The following is a 17,075-nucleotide window of genomic DNA, read 5'->3' on the forward strand; positions in this document are numbered from 1 at the left end:
ACCACTAGACCTGCCTCACAAGAAATGTTGAAAGGAGCTTCTCTGACTGAAATGAAAAGACAAAAGCACACTAAACTTTGAGTAAAGTAACAGGATCAGGAAACTGTAATTCAATTTCAGAATAGGGTATTAATCAATAATTATATTATTGATTAATTATTGATATAATAATTGATACAATAATTATATGTATTAATTATAACATAAATATTAAAAGAAAAAACATAATGCTACTACAATTTCATAACACGAGCATAAAGAGAGATAATTTGTGACAGTGAAAATATAAAAGGAGAGAAGGAAAATGATAGAACCTGTATAGACAATTGAAGATAAGTTGCTCTTAAGGATTTTATTTATTTATTTATTTTAAAGATTTATTTATTTGAGAGAGAGAGAATGAGAGAGAGAGAACATGAGTGGAGAGAGGTCAGCAGGAGAAGCAGACTCCCCACCAAGCAGGGAGCCCGATGTGGGACTCCTTCCCAGCACTCCAGGATCGTGACCTGAGCTGAAGGCAGTAGCTTAACCAACTGAGCCACCCAGGAGCCCAGATAAGTTGTTATTAACAGAAAAGGACTACTTTATTTATGAGATATTTTATATAAACTTCATGGTAACCACAAAAATAAACCTAAAGACACAAAACATAAGAAAGGGGAAACCGAGCAGATCATCATAGAAAACCACCAACTTAAAAGGGGCAACAGAAGTGCAAAGAAAAAGAAAATATAAAACTACCAGAAAACAAGAGATAAAATGGTATAGTAAGTTCTCATATAACAATAATCACCCTAAATGTAAATAAATTAAATTCACCAATCAAGAGGCAGAGTGGCTGGATGGTTTAAAAAACAAGATTCAACTATATGCTGTCTTCAGGAGATTCATTTCAGTTCCAAAGACAAACAAAGACTCAAAGTGATGGGGTGAAAGGGTGAAAAAAGTTGCTCCAAACACACAATAACCAACTAACCAACCAAACAAACAAAAACGAAACACACAGAGAGAACCAAAAAACCAAAACAAATAAACAAAAAACAGCTTTATCCATACTTAGACAAAATAAGACTTAAAGCTGAAAATGGTAACAATGGACAAAGAAGGTCATTATATAATGATAAAAGAGTCAATATATCAAGATGATATAATAATCACAAATACATACACTCCTGACATCCACACACAAAAGTGGATTTAAATTGACCTCTACCAAAATGTCTGCTACAAGATTATCTTCATTGTATTGCAGGAATACGTGCAAAAGGAATGGAGGAAGTCAAATTTGGTAAGGTGGAAGTCTTTTAACAGGACATATTTTAAGCCTGAAAGAAAAAAAAGGGGGGGCAGGGGAAGGGGAATATAAATTGTGGAATGAATTCCCAGCTCACTGAGAAATATGTTTTAAAAGTTAAATATTATACCCCTTCAATATATCCAATTATTTTGTGCAATGCAGGGCTGCACAATTCAACTCACTGGAAATCTATGGTTATGTTACCTTCTTAAGTGGGAAATATGTGGGATTTCTACATAGTTGTCTTGAGGTGAAAGTCCCAGGAATTACTTTTCTGAATGCAAAGATAAAATAATCATTATTCGTTTCTGGAACTACTGGGGGGTTAGTTAACTCAAAGTTCAATTCATGATCTAGAAGTAAATTTGAAGGAGATGGAATAATTACTTTTTTTGATTAATGAAAGTCAGGTATGAAATATAAGAAAGTATTTCAACTGTGTGTATTTTTCAGGGCAAATTTGGACTATGGGAGAAAATTTGCATGGCAAAAGAAAATATTTCAACTTGAAGATTGTATTTAACTTTAGAAACTTCATAAAGAGTTCAGTTTGAAGTTACCCAGTAGAGATGAATTGAAGGAAACAGGCAGAAGGCAGCAAGCAAGTCTTAAGTATCTCAGGGATTATTTTGAAGGCTCCATTGAAAACTGCAGGGACAGAAGGTTTCTAGATAGTTGTCAGCACTCCCTCCTTTGGTACGGAAATTAGAGAATGACACTTGTCTTAGGCAATCTCTTCATTTATTGAACTTTGATACTGTGCTAGGCAGCAGAGTTATTAAGATGGTCTCTAGGGAGTTTACTGGCTAGTAGAGAAGGGAGAGATAACTAATTGCAATCTTGATACTTATGATCACAAAACAGAATTAGAAAAGGCTTGAACATCAGGAGAAAAATTTGAAGCCCTTCTTTGTTAGAAGATAGATTCATTTTTCTTTGTTTTCAGATTTATTCTAAGGGTAGATCCATTTAAAGAGGCATATTTATGATTTGAGTATTTACATCTCCTTTTCTCAAAGAGATCCTCCTATTCAAAGCTTTATCACTTACTTGTCTCTTACCTATAATATCACTGTTCTTCCTAGAACTCCGATCTGAAACAGAAAATTTATTTATTTTCTTCCTATTCTCTGTCCTTACATTTGTAACCAATTCTTCTCTAGTTTTCATACACAACATTCCTTTGCTTCAATACCTATTGTCATATCAAGTTAACTATATTCCAATGGATTCATTACTAATCCCTCCCTTTTCTGACTTGTTCCATATTTATTACAGAGTCATCATTCTTAAAGCACCACTTTAATATTCTTTCAGTTTTCTGCTTAATAATTTTTTTCCTTCCTTATTTTTAGGATCTTTTAGAAACTGGCCCAACTCAGGAACTTTCTAAGCTTTCTAAAGAACTCTGTCTTAGTTCAGGAATCATTACCTACCTCTTGAGGATGACCACTGTCTTTATTTGGCAATGATAGGTTAGGTGTATCTATTTCTGAACTCTGTATGAATAGAATCATAAAAGTTGTCTGGCTTGTTAAAAATTGTATGTATGGGATTTATCTATGTTGGTGTATAATTATGCTTTGTTGATTTCTGTTTTACATTGTGTTCCATTAAATACCACAATTTACCCATTTTTTTAATTGATGGAAATGTAGGATGTTATTCTTTTTTTTGAAATTTTTGAATTAATTAAGATGGGCATTTTATTTTGATATCTTTTAAAGATATATTTATTTGAGGGAGAGTGAAGAAGGGAGAGGCAGAGGGAGAGGGAGAGAAAACCTTTAGTGACTCTTTGCTCAGCACAGAGCCTGATAGGGGGCTCTGTGTCACAATCCTGAGATCACAACCTGAGCCAAAACCAAGAGTCAGATGCTCAACCTACTGTGCCACCCAAGCACCCCAAGATGGGTGTTTTAGACTAATTAATATGACATTAATGTATTTGAACATATCAATAAATTTAAACTGACTGTGACATTATGCAAGGAAAAGTTACTAAATTAGGCAGAGAAGGACAATTAGGAAAAAAGTAACATCAACAGTTTACTTGGACAAGGCATTAATGTTTTAATAAAAAGTATCATTTTTTTTTTTTTTTAGTTAAGGGGAATCCAGTCACCTTTAATTTATACAAAATCAGAGAGTTCTACTCATCTTAATTTGCAGCTTCCTATTACTGCCCTTTGCTTGAAGTACTCCCATTACACATCAATGGTTGCACCAGCAGAAATTAAGTTAATAAGTTAACATGTCTTCACTTTTCTTGTGAAGATTGCAGTTGTTTCCTCCGATTAAGGTCAATGAAAGTTTAACATTATATGAAAAATATAGACATGGTTAGGAAAACAATTGAGCTGCTTATTTAACAGCCTTAAAAACTCCTATGCTTATACGATTTATGTAAAATGATTTACAATTAATAAGAAAAAGGCCTGACAAGTTAAATAGCTGTATTATACAGATTTGGGGTCTTTTTTGGATAGTCTTTCAGAGAATTGGGTATAGCAATAAAGTAATTTCATTTCAGCCCAGGTTTCTTACTGCCAGTTTTAGGTATAAGAAAAAGGAATTGCAATGCCAAATGAAACTACTTAATCAATATTTCTTGTTTGGACTATTCAGAGAAAGTATGGTTTGCTTACTTCTTGTGATATTACAAGTGGAACATAAAGCACACACTTGCTGAATTAATGTAGAATATGGTTAAGTTGAGGTTGAGGGAAGAGTTTTTCACACAGAAATGACCCATAAATATATTTTACAGCCAAATGAAACATTTTGAGACAATATTTTGTTAAGAAACAACTAATGAAGTCCGTCTATATTTGCTGTGTTCTAAAGCAGTGTAATGCTGAGAGCAAAGTAAATGGTGCTTAGGAAATTTTGGACTGCTGCTAATTCTAAGGAAACATCCAACCCCTTCTTTGATAGTAGCCTCCAGTAGGAACTTTTAAATATATGATTAAATTACCCTCCCTGCAATCTTGGCTTACAAATGTCTAACTAGCAGTAATAAAATAATCATGGCTTTGGAACTCCATCCACCCATTCTATTTGACCATAATAATGTGCCATGGAAGTCCATTGTGTGTGGTGACTGAATGATATGCTAAGAATTATAGTCAAACCTGTATTTTTTGGAATAGGATGTGGAGAGAATCAAGTCGTCTTTAGAAAAATGGAGTGTGAATGGAAATCACAGTGGTAGTGCTGATGGCATGCCACAAATGAGCTTAAAATTGGCATTTTAGTAGAAACATTATAGGCTGGGACTCAGGGTTTGCTAGTCATTTCTAATTGCCATAGTTCTTTGTAATTTTTTTTAATACACATTTTCTTATGTTCAAGGTGTAAAATCAGAAGGATTGTACCATCTAATTTAGGGTTCAGAGTTATAAATAATTTTGTTACTTTAATTTGGTAGTTCGTTGTTTGCTCTCAATAAAGAAGAAAGCTGTTTCTCATTAAATTGACTTAAAAGGCAGAAAGACATAAAGATATAATGGTTATAAGAAAACACTAGAATCAAAACTACTTCAGTATAACCAAATCATATATCAATATACCTTCCCTTTTTTCTAGAGCATCACACAAACAATCTTCCTACTTCCCTCAAAAGAAAAAAAAAATCTAACAAATTTTATAAAATAGAGTTTTAGGCTTATAATTTGAAATAATTCTTACATTTTTCAAAAATCTGATGAATTTAGTCATACAACTCTCATAGTAACATTTCAAATATCATTCTCCTTCTCATTGTTTTTAGTTCCCTACTTGACTTGATAAATCTTAAGTGATTTTGCTATGGACAATTCACATATTCCTAAATGTAAAAAAAGTATTTTCAAAATAGTTTTAGATTTCAACTTCCAAAAGCAAATGATAATTTATCTTATACAATATATTCCTCAAAATTCTGCAGTAGGTCATTCTACTATAGTTTTCTTCAATATACCCCAAATCCATCTTGCTTGAGTCAAAAACTCCTACCTACTGCTTATTCTGATTAACAAGTTTGGTGTTAAATTTTTCGGTAAACATGTCAGTCAACTACTCCTCAGCTTTCATTTTCTTTGTGCCCCTCAGAGATTAAAATACTCTATCACTGAATCACTTTTAATTTACTCATAAGAAATAACTGATGTTTTCTTAACCAAGCATACACATCTCCTTTCAGAATTTCAGAAAGTCCACTCAGTTTTATACTTAGAAGGTAAACGCTAACAATCACTACTAATATGAAAGGAAGCCATGTCCTAGAGCTGCAGGATCCTTCTCCTTTACTATCATGTTTGGTTTTTTTTAATTCTGTTATTATATTTGCTTCTTGATAACTATCTTCCCTCTTAATTGTAAGATCCATGAATAAAGGTACTCTGACCTTGACATGTATCTATCACAATTCCTCTACAGAGTAAGGGTCACTGAACAATTGTTGGAATTATCATACTGGGAATTCATCCATTCAGTCAATAAATACTTATTGAACATCTATTTATAAAAATGCCTATACTGGGTGAAATAAGAGATACAGATATTAATGAATGTTGCCCTCAACAGCAATAAAGAGATCACAACTAATATCTAAAGGACCCATTTAGGAATAGAAATCATACGAGTTTAAAGATAGAAATCCTATAGTTGAAGTTAAAAACTAGCTACAAGATGAGTCTAGGGGAGTATAAAATATTTTTTGTATTTCTGGTCAGCATCATTTTTGTGTTGTTCTTTCTGGAAAATTCTCAGTGAAAACTGATAGAGATTTCCATCAGTCATGCAGACATGTGGAGAGACCATTAATTGTGTCCATGTTTATATAAAATACCCTAATTGATTTATAATTTAGAAAAAGGAATAGATCTATCACCTATAATCCAGATATTAAATCTTCTAAGATGAACTGCATATCCTTCTCAACATGGGAATAGATAGAGAACTGTTCAGAAAACCGTTTGTCGTTGCTATGGGTGAGTTGAGAGCCAGGAGGCATCTTTTTTCTTAGTATTTTCTGAGCCAGAGTCATTACCACATCAGAAAATGGACATGATTCTAAAAGATATAAATACAAATAATTATAAGAACCTGGTAAAGACTGTCTTTCTCTCAATTACATTCTCATTTACATAGTACCAAGCTTAGATATTCACATTGTTGCCATCTGAATCTTCACAAATTGCTATTCTTCAAGGGGCAAAGGTCTTTTTAATTAAGCATTTCATGTGATTCCATTTTCTCCCTTTTCTTAGAATATATCTGTTATACTTGCTTCAAAATTATTTCTAAAACTTGCTGTAGAGTTTGCAATATACTTTTATACATAATTATAGTTCACTCTCAGGTAATATTCTACCACTTCACAGATAATATAGCTATCTTATAACACACTGCTTCCTATTCCTTCCTCCTTCCCATCTCTCAGCATTGCTGTCATTGGTTTCACTCATCCATAAGCTATAATCACCTAATAAAATGTTGCTATTAATATTTTAGACAGATTTTATTAGATCAGCTAAGTATTAGAAAAATAAAAGGTTTACCTTCATTGTTTTCATTTTCTACCCCTCTTCCTTTCTTGATATAGTTCTAAGTTCCTGACCTATATCATTTTCCTTCTCTCTGAGGAATTTGGGTTAAGATTTCTTGGAAGTTGAGTTTACTAACAACAAAATTCCTTACTTTTTTTTATTTATTTTGAGAAGGTCTGTATTTCTTCTTCATTTTTGAAGGATAATTTTGCTGCATACAATTTTTTTTTCTTTTTCAACACTTTAAATAATACTTCACTCTTCTTGTTGCATGATTGTTGAAGAAAATCTTTTTCTAATTCTTACCTGTCCTCTTCTAAGGTAGGGTATTTTTTTTTTTTTATTCTCTAACCTCCATCAAGATATTCTCCTTGTTGTTTTCTGCATTTTGTATATAATATATCTATGTGTAGATATGTTGATGTTTATCCTGCATCATTTTCTCTGAGTTTCCTGGATCTCTGGTTTGGCACCTGTCATTAAACTTTGAAACATCAAGTTGTTATTTTGATTTTACTTCTCCTTTCTCCACTTCTTCTTCTGGTATTCCCATTATGCATGTGTTACACTATTTGTAATTATCCCATGGTTCATGGATATTCTGATTTTTTTTTTCTTTTTGGAATTCAGATTGGAGTGTTTCTACTGCCATATGTTCAAGTTCACTGTTTCTTTCCTCAGTTTTGTCCAGTCTACTGTTAAGCCCATCAAAGGCATTCATCAGTTCTGTTAGGTTTTTATTTCTAGCATTTCTTTTTGATTCTTTCTTAAAGTTTACATCTCTTTACTTACATTACCCATCTGTTCTTACATGCTGCCCATGTTTTTTTATCTGTACCTTCAGCATATTAACTACAGTGATTTAAAATTTCGTGCCTGACAATCACAAAATCTCTACCATATGAGTCTGGTTTTAATATTTAATATTTAATATTGTCTCTTTATACCGTGTTTTGTTGTTTTGGTTTTGGTTTTTTGCCTACCTTTTAGCAAGTCTTTCATTTTTTGTTGAAAGTTGGACATGATAACAACAGTAAGAGCTGAAGTGAAAAGGTTTTCATGTGTGGTTTTATTTTTAATTAGCTAGGAGTTAGGCTGTGTTTGGTGTTTGCTATAGATGGCGTATTAGAGGTATCAATTTCTAATATCCCCGTTTCTTGTATCTCCTTTTTACTTGGATTTCCCTTAACACTTCTTGTGAAATAGAGACTGCAATTTACAGCTTTTAATTGCAATTCATATTATTATATTGTAGACCTATCTAAGTAGAGATAAGGCACTGAGGAGAAAAAGCTTTCTATAAATGTAGGATCAGATCTCTCTGTTTTTAATGACCCAGAGTACCTAGGTGTGAACCTTCAAAAGAATTTCTTAGCTCCTTTTTTCTCCCCTATATGAGACAGAAAGAACAGGAGGTCTTGAGCTAACTTTCTTCCTATTTATCACACAAGGCTCTAGCGAGTATTTTCCCTTAAGGGCAGGCCCTAACCACAGAATGATCTAGGGTATTTCAAAATGGATACTATTTCCTAGACATATTTTAGAATGGCTGCTTTCCCCTCCCTCTGCCCAAAGCATGAGAAGATTTTTCTTCAATCTTTACCATGAGAACCTGGTGGGCACTTATAAGTAGTAGTTATCAAAGTGTGAATCCACCCCCAAGACAAAGCCCCTAGATTTTATCTATCAATCTAGTTTACATTCTTTCTTCATCAACTCATCAGTTACCACTTTAATGTTCCTACCAGTGGTTTCAGCTCCAAGTAAGATATGATTTTCTGTATTTACCTGTCTCTCCAGTGTTTGGGATGGTGGTTTGCCCTGTGACTTCAGCTCTTTAGTTGGTCTAAGAAGAGTTGATTTTATGTTCAGTTTTATTTTTCTTCTTCTTCTTACTGTTTAGATTAGAGTGACGACTTCCAAACACTTTATAAGGTAAAGTAGAAACTTGGCCAACTATTTTATATTATTTTTTATATTTTTAATATATCTCAAATTTGAGTGTTTGCTTTATTACTTACATTTTTGTATATGCTTTGTACTGAGAGAAAAAAAAACTGAATTATTTTCTTTTATCCTAAACACTCTTTTTCCTTAGTATGAAAATCTCTTGTCATGCACATTTTAATGCTTAGGCAGCACTATGAAAAGGGGGTGATCGGGCAACTCTTTATCATTTCTTGAAAATATGAACTAGCAGATGGCTTTTCTACATTTCATCATTCAGCAGAAAACAATTAAAAGCAAATGAGTTTAAATATTTGGCATGCTCATTTCTGTGATAGTTATTTTTATAAGAATCAGAGCTTGTTGTAACATTTAAAATACCATTTAATATTCATTTGACATTCTAGTTAAGTCTCATGTTTTCATTTTCACAAAGTTATGAAAATAGCCTTAAATTGACCTTCTGTAGTTTTAGAAACTTAATTAATGGATAATATTCCTTTAGGGTTTAACACACATAGAGTAAATATATAGTTTTTAACATTTTGGGACAAGAGTATATTGTGAAGCTAATGAAACTGAAGCTTTAGGGTACCTCTCTTGAAGGCCCTCATTCTCAGTTCTAGAAGAGGGCCTTGATAGCCTGTTTACCTGGTCAAAAGTCTGTCTGTTTTAATTTGTAAGATGAGAGATTTTGACCATAACCAATTTGAACTAATGTCTAATTCTACTTTTATTCCTATCATTCTCTCCTTATTTCCTATAAAATACCAGTGGAAGAGCAACAGGTATTTTGTAGATTTGTTTAAAGGGTAATTGAGTTGACATACTTTTAGGTTGAGTTTGGAAAGAAATATTTATGCAGTTTACACTCACTCTGACACTTATTTAAGTGACTGTTAGCCATCTCATTGTATCAAGGGGTTCCAGGAATTTTCCTATCATGATAAGAATGTTCTGGCCAGAGTTTATATGTGTCCTGTAACACAGAGGACTGGAAACATGAAGGACATGGAGGAAAAACAGTGCCAGATATATTGACACCTGAAGCTAATATTACACTGCATGTTAACTCACTAGAATTTAAATAAAAACATAAAATATATAGTGAGACCCAGAAACAAGTCTGTGGAATGTCTCCCCCTCATCAGACTTAGAAAGTCAAAGAATATTAGGTTGTTATTAAAGTTATTAATATATAAAAACAAAAACTTTTTTAAAGATTTTTTTTTTTTTTTTTTTTTTTTTTTTTTTTTTTTTTTTTGTCAGAGAGAGAGGGAGAGAGAGCGAGCACAGGCGGACAGAATGGCAGGCAGAGGCAGAGGGAGAAGCAGGCTCCCCGCCAAGCAAGGAGCCCGATGCAGGACTCGATCCCAGGATGCTGGGATCATGACCTGAGCCGAAGGCAGCTGCTTAACCAACTGAGCCACCCAGGCGTCCCTAAAAACAAAAACTTTTTTCTTGACAGGAATATATTTGGAGTATTAGTTCTATCATTCCATAACAACATCCCAAATTTAGTAGCATAAAATGACAAGCAATTATTATTTCACACAGATTCTGAGGGTCTGGGGTCCAGGAACCATTTAGTTTTGCACTCCAGCTCTGGTCTGTCATGAATCTTTACTCAAGAACTGACTGGGGCTGGAGGTTCTGCTTCCAAAATGGTTTAATCACATGGCTGTTGGCAGGAGGCTTCAGATTCTCATTACCCAGGCCTCTCCACAGGGCTCCCTGAGTGTCATTATGACCCAGCCACTGGTTTACCCCACAGCGAGTGATCTGAGAAAGCAATGAGGAAGTTGCAGTGCTTTTTATAACTTTTGTTTTTATAACTTTTTGTCCCCAAAGTCTCACACTGCTTTTGATTTATTCTAAGCTTTAACAGTGAGTCACTAAATCTGGCCCATACTCAAGGCAAAGGAAAGTAGGCTCCATGTGTTGAATGGGAAAAATATAAAAGTATTTGTAAACATATTTTAAAACCACTACACTTGGTATTAAAGCTCTCCTTTTTGATGGTTTTTGTGTTAGTTTCTTAGGGCTGCTATAACAAATTAGTATGAACTCAGTAGCTTAAAAAAGTTTATTCTGTCATAGTTCTGCAGGCTCGTTGTCCAAAATCAAGGTTTCAGCAGGGTCATGCTCTCAGGAAGAGCCCTTTCTTGCCTCTTCCTAGCTTGCTAGCTTCCTTTGGCTCTGGTGTTCCTTGACTTGCAAATGTACCACTCTAACCTCTGCCTCTGTTTTCACATGGCTTTGCCTCTGAGCCTGTCTCCTCTCTCTTTGGGTCCAATTCTCCCTCTTTCTCTCATAAACACACTAGGCACAGAATTCAGAGCCTACCCTAACCCAGTATAACCTCATCTTAACTTGATTATATCTGCAAAGGCTCAATTTCCAAATAAGAGCATATTCACAGGCACTAGGGATTAGGATTAGAACATATCTTTTGGGGGAACATAATTCAACCCACTACAAATGTTATGTATGATAGTATTTATTATAGTTTTTTTTTTAAGATTTTATTTATTTATTTGACAGACAGAGATCACAAGTAGGCAGAGAGGCAGGCAGAGAGAGAGAGAAAGGAGGAAGCAGGCTCCCCTCTGAGCAGAGAGCCCAAATGTGGGCTGGATCCCAGGACCCTGAGATCCTGAGAGACCCTGAGAGGCTTTAACCCACTGAGCCACACAGGCGCCCCTATAGTTCTTTTTTTGTAGAGCACAAAACTCTAGTTAATAAAAAATATGTCTTTATAACAGTTCATATAAAAAGAAAAACAATTATCATTTCCAAATTTATGATTCTCAGAATTTATATTTTACCACTAATGTGCTATAAAGTTGAAACTTTTCTAAACTGTCAAAAATAGAAAAAAAAGTTTTTGATCAATAGTGTCAAAAGAAAGATCTTTCTGTTCTTTTTATATAAAATAATATATTAAAATTATCATATAAGAACAAAGAGCATGCAATCAAGAAATATAGAAAAAGAATAGAATTGTCAAGTATATAGTTAATATAAAATTTGTGTGGTTTTTATTTTATTTTATCTTTTGGTCTTGAGGGAGGTATTCTGTTGCTTGACAACATTTTATAACTTGTAATTTGTTATTAATATTTTATTGGAAAATAAATATTAACTTTTTGGTCTAATTTTGTATCAGTTTTCTAAAAGAGCATCTCTCAAATGATGTAAACATATAAACCTAGTAGACTAAATCTAAATTGGATTATACTTGGGCATGAATATAAAATTGGTTTTATAGAACGTTTTGGGTTAGGAAGGTGAGAATAATATGAATTTACATACACTTTGGTTCTTCAGTCATTGTTAAAATTATATGAATGAATTTATGAACTAACAGTAGTATGTATACTAGTAGTCAGATCTGAATGATTTAAGAAAATGAATTAGTGTGAGAAGTGTAGAGAATTTGCTTGATTTTTTTTTTCATTGTTAAATACCAGGGCCTTGATAATCTTTTCTTTCATAGGAACATTTAACAAGCTAGCTAGTTAATAATTATAAAATCTTTTGAAAATGAAAATTCTTAAAAGTGACTTATTACCTTATGAATGTGGTTTTTCAAGGAAGTGTCTTTTCTGAAGGCTTAAAGAATAATTTTACAAAAGTTATTGATAAGTGTAAGAATTTAAGTAGAGAGGAAACTGTAAGGATTTTTCTAAGGAAATGTGACTGTCCGTAGTCAGATTTAGGCTGTGGTATTGTGTAGTAGTATTGACCTATCTATCTAGTATTACAATATACGTGTATACATATGTGTGTGTATAATTTTGTTATTAGCATTATTAAGTTTAAACCCTACGTTTACATGATTTCGGTGGGGGTATACCTGGGAATGTAGCCATATTTATGCTACTTCACACATTTGAACATTGATTTTGTATCATTACTCAACAAATCACATGTTGTTTTTTACTTTTACTTAAAATAGAGAGTGTAAGTGTGTTATTGTACCAAAGTGATCCAAATTACCTACAAAGTAGAAAGAATGCATTGAATTCCATAAAACCTGTATGTAAGTATTATTCCATCAGAAAACTCTTGTAGGCGCCATAAATAACAGGAATGTAGAACTTGAACAAAACTGGTAACAGCTAGTCCATAGAGTTAGTGGAAATGGAGAAATTACATGCTCATGCTCAAATTATATCAAAATAATGTTCCCTCAACTCTGAGTGCGTGATAACCACTGAGACTTCCAACCTCAGCCTCTTTATATTTACTGATGTTTAAAATAATAACAGAAATAACTACTTCATAGTATTGTTAGAGGATCTAAGAGTAAAATGTCTAGAAAATATTTGTTATATTTTCTGATGTGTTATAGACCAGAGAAAATGATAATCTACTTGGCATTTTATACATCCTTTGTGGATTGTTTCTGCATCAAGATGTTTTTACAGATGGTGAGCCTTGGGAATGCAGGAGTTAGTGTAACTATATTAACCTAAATCCTGATTCCATGATTCCGTTAAGAACCTACCAAAAGCTTAAGAATAATGGAAGAGGATGGTGTTAAATATCTGTAAAAAAGATCACACAGAATGTTCTCACATAAAATTGGAGGAAGCTAGATGTGCACCTGAGTCTACAGATAGACCATTAATACAAAGCAACATGGAGCTGTATTTTTTTTTTAAAGATTTTATTTATTTATTTGTCAGAGAGAGAGAGGGAGAGAGAGCAAGCACAGGCAGACAGAATGGCAGGCAGAGGCAGAGGGAGAAGCAGGCTCCCTGATGAGCAAGGAGCCCGATTTGGGACTCGATCCCAGGACGCTGGGATCATGACCTGAGCCGAAGGCAGCTGCTTAACCAACTGAGCCACCCAGGCATCCCATGGAGCTGTATTTTTAATGATAAGCAACTTCTTTTCCTTCTCAGGTTTTGCATTCATTTGGAAAGTGTATAGCAAACCAGCTCCTTTCCACAGGGGGGATAAAAAGTAATTGATATTTAAAGAGGGTAAAAGACCCATGATTAAAAAGATAAGTTATGAAATTTAAAGCTGTCAATTCTCACAGAAATCTGATAAATGCAAATGGAAAAGAAAAAAAAAACAGAGAAAAAGAAAAAGCCTTCGTCTAACTGAAGATCATAGAGGTTTTAAAGATGGAAAGGCCAGTTAGGTCATCTTACCATCTCCTTGACAACTTAAAAATCACATAATGCTGCATTGACTAGAATGTCTTAAGACTATTTTCAATGACCCCCAAGAGATGGAAAACCCTCACACTGCCTTTGGGTCAGTTTTCCATCTGAACTCCCACTTTTGAAAATTCGCTTAAATATACTTTCTTCCCCTCTGAAATTTCAAGTTGGCACTAAATTTATAATTTAATAAAATGTATTATATTTTATGCTTGAAATTAAATGTTTTGTTTAAGATGTGGTCATATATTATGACAGTAATAGCTGACATCAACAAACATGTATCAGCATACATAATACAATCTGAGCAAAGGACTGTTTGAGGCATTTATTTACCTAACCCTCACAGTGGGATGGAGAGGAAATGAGATACTGGTTACCCAGATTTTACCCAAGGAAACACTTGACTGAGATAACAGACTTATCCACATGATAGAGATTAGCAGGCACTGGAGCTGTGATTCAGACTCATGTCAGCCTGGTTTAATGGGTAGTTTTTGTAAATTGACATGAAACTGAAACTTTCTTTGACAGCATCTTTCTTTATCAGTGATTACTTTCAGCTGTCTTCACATTTCTGCCTCAGAATGATACCACACACTGTGACAGATATGCAAATAGCACTTGAATAGAAAGGGAAAATTAAAATAAAACATTGTAACAAAGAAAAGTCTCTACAAAGCTGATCTAGTGAATAGCTCCTTTAGTGAAAGAACAATATTAGCACGTTCTTTCACACACATTTTAGAAGAAAATTTTGTTTTGAAAGTTTTTGTGCTTAAATAAACATAAATGGAATAGATGGAGGATTTGTTCTTTCCTTTTGATAAATTTCACTTATTTATGGTCCAGTATATGGTCAATTTCTATAAATACTTCTGAATAAAAAGCATAGATTCGTTACATAAACTGGATTCACCATTCAGTATATATGTATTAGGTCATGTTTGTTATTTGGCTTGTTAATAGCCTATTTCCTTATTATTTGCTTACCTATAAATTATCTAGAGAAATGTGTTAAAATCTCTTATTACATTTGTAGATTTTTGTGGTTTTCCTTTTTATTATCAACTTCTGCTTTAAATTTTTGAAACTGTATTAGTTTCCAACATGGTGTATTTTCCTTGTAAACCTTTATCATTAGGAAATTTGTTTGTATTTGCAGCCATGTCTGTCATGCATGTTCAAAATCCAACTTATCAATATTAATAAAGGTATACCAGTTTCTGTGATATTTTATATTATATATTTTCCATCTTTTTATCTTAACTTTTTGCTTTGTTTTTGATGTGTCTCATAAACAGTATATAATTGAACTTCTTCCCTCCAATTTACTAATATTTAACTGAAGTACATAACCCTTTTTTTCATTTGATGTAAGTACTTACATGTTAAGAGTTTCAATCTGAAATGCTGTTTTGTTCTATCTCTTGTACTGATTCTGTTCCTTTAATCCTTTTTTTTCTTTTAATTTATGGGTATTTTTAAATCATTTCACTTTTTTTCTCAATCTCTAATTTTAAGCTATAAATTCTAATCCTTTCTCTTAGTGTTTACCTAGAAATGATACCGGCTTTCTTACTTTATCAAACTTTAAAGTTAAATAAATCTTTTATTTTCCTATCTTAAATTAAAAGTACTAAATAACATTTCATTTCCAGTTAATTCACTCTTCACCAGTATTTTATTGTCTGTCATGTTAATCTACTCTTGATTTTTAAAATATTATATATGATTATTACTATTTTATGTAGAATATTTTTTTCACAACTTAACATTTCTGTAATTTTCTTTTTCATCATTTCAGACTTCCTGTTGAGTACTGAATTTTTCTTTCTTTAGGATTTTGTTTAGTGCATATCTTTGTGAGGAGTTTTTTTTCTCAATACTATTTTTCTCTCATAATAAAATATTTCACAATAATTTCATAAAAATAAAATATTTTCTGAGTATAGAAATTATAAGTTGGCTATCATGTTCTTTAAGCTCATTGAAAATATGATTCTGCAAGTTTCAGCTTTTTGGGTCACTGTTAGGAAGAATGCTTTTGGTTTAGCTATCTTGTCTTTCCAAAGCATTTGTTCTTTCACTTTTTTTAGGACATTTTATCTTTGTCTTTATATTTGTCTTTCTAGCTTCAAAAACACATGCATATTTTCCCCTCCTTCTTTCCCTTCTCTCTCTTCTTCCTTTTTTTCTGATTTTCCTTCTTCTGTTTTTCCTTTTTCTCTCTTAATCATTCTTAGGATTCTCTGGTAACCCATGATTTGCAGATCTTTTTCATTAAAAATGGAAACTTTTCTGCCATTATTTCTTTAAATATAGACCTTACATCTTTCTCCCTGTCCCCCAGCCCTGTGGGTCTCCAATCAAATACATGTTACACATTCTCATTTGACACTTCACATTTCTTATATACTCTCCTGTATTTTCTTTTTTTAATCTCTCTTTTGTATTTTAGATTATTTTTCCTGTTTTATCTTTTGATTCATTATTCTGTCTCTTACTTTGTCCAGTGTGTTGGCAAATTCATTGTGTTGACATTTAAATTTTGTTTTTTTATTATTTTTTATTTATAGAAGATTAGTTTCATCCCTTTTTATTCTGTTAGGTCACATTTTACATTTACCTGTTCTTTACAGTTATTTTCAACCTTGCCATTTGTTCCTTTAAATATATTAAACATAGTCCATACTGACTAATTATAGTATCCGATGTGTGTATTACTATATTTAAACTGTCTCTAATAGTCACTATTCTTATACATTTTGCCTCTCTTTTTTTTTTGTACTGTTTGTTTAAATATTATCCTTAAGAAACAGCTATATATAGATATTTCCAAAGTCTTAGAGTGAAGGTCCTCTCCTGCAGAGATATCTTCTCTTAGTTCTGCCAAGTGCCTATAGATGCTTCCAATCAATCAAGTGTTCAACTGATAAACAGCTCAACGTTGCCTAGACTGTGCATAGCTACAATGCATGGGTACATGAGGACAGACCCAGGTATCCTTCTCTGCAATATCTTAAGTCTGGGGAGTGGGAGTGGAAGGGCGCCACTTGTAGGTTGAGTTCATTCTTATATTTACTCTGAGGTTGTAGATATTTGGGCTTTCCAGTTAAG

This window comes from Lutra lutra, chromosome 9 (genome assembly GCF_902655055.1).
Source record: "Lutra lutra chromosome 9, mLutLut1.2, whole genome shotgun sequence".
NCBI classification, from domain to species: domain Eukaryota; kingdom Metazoa; phylum Chordata; class Mammalia; order Carnivora; family Mustelidae; genus Lutra; species Lutra lutra.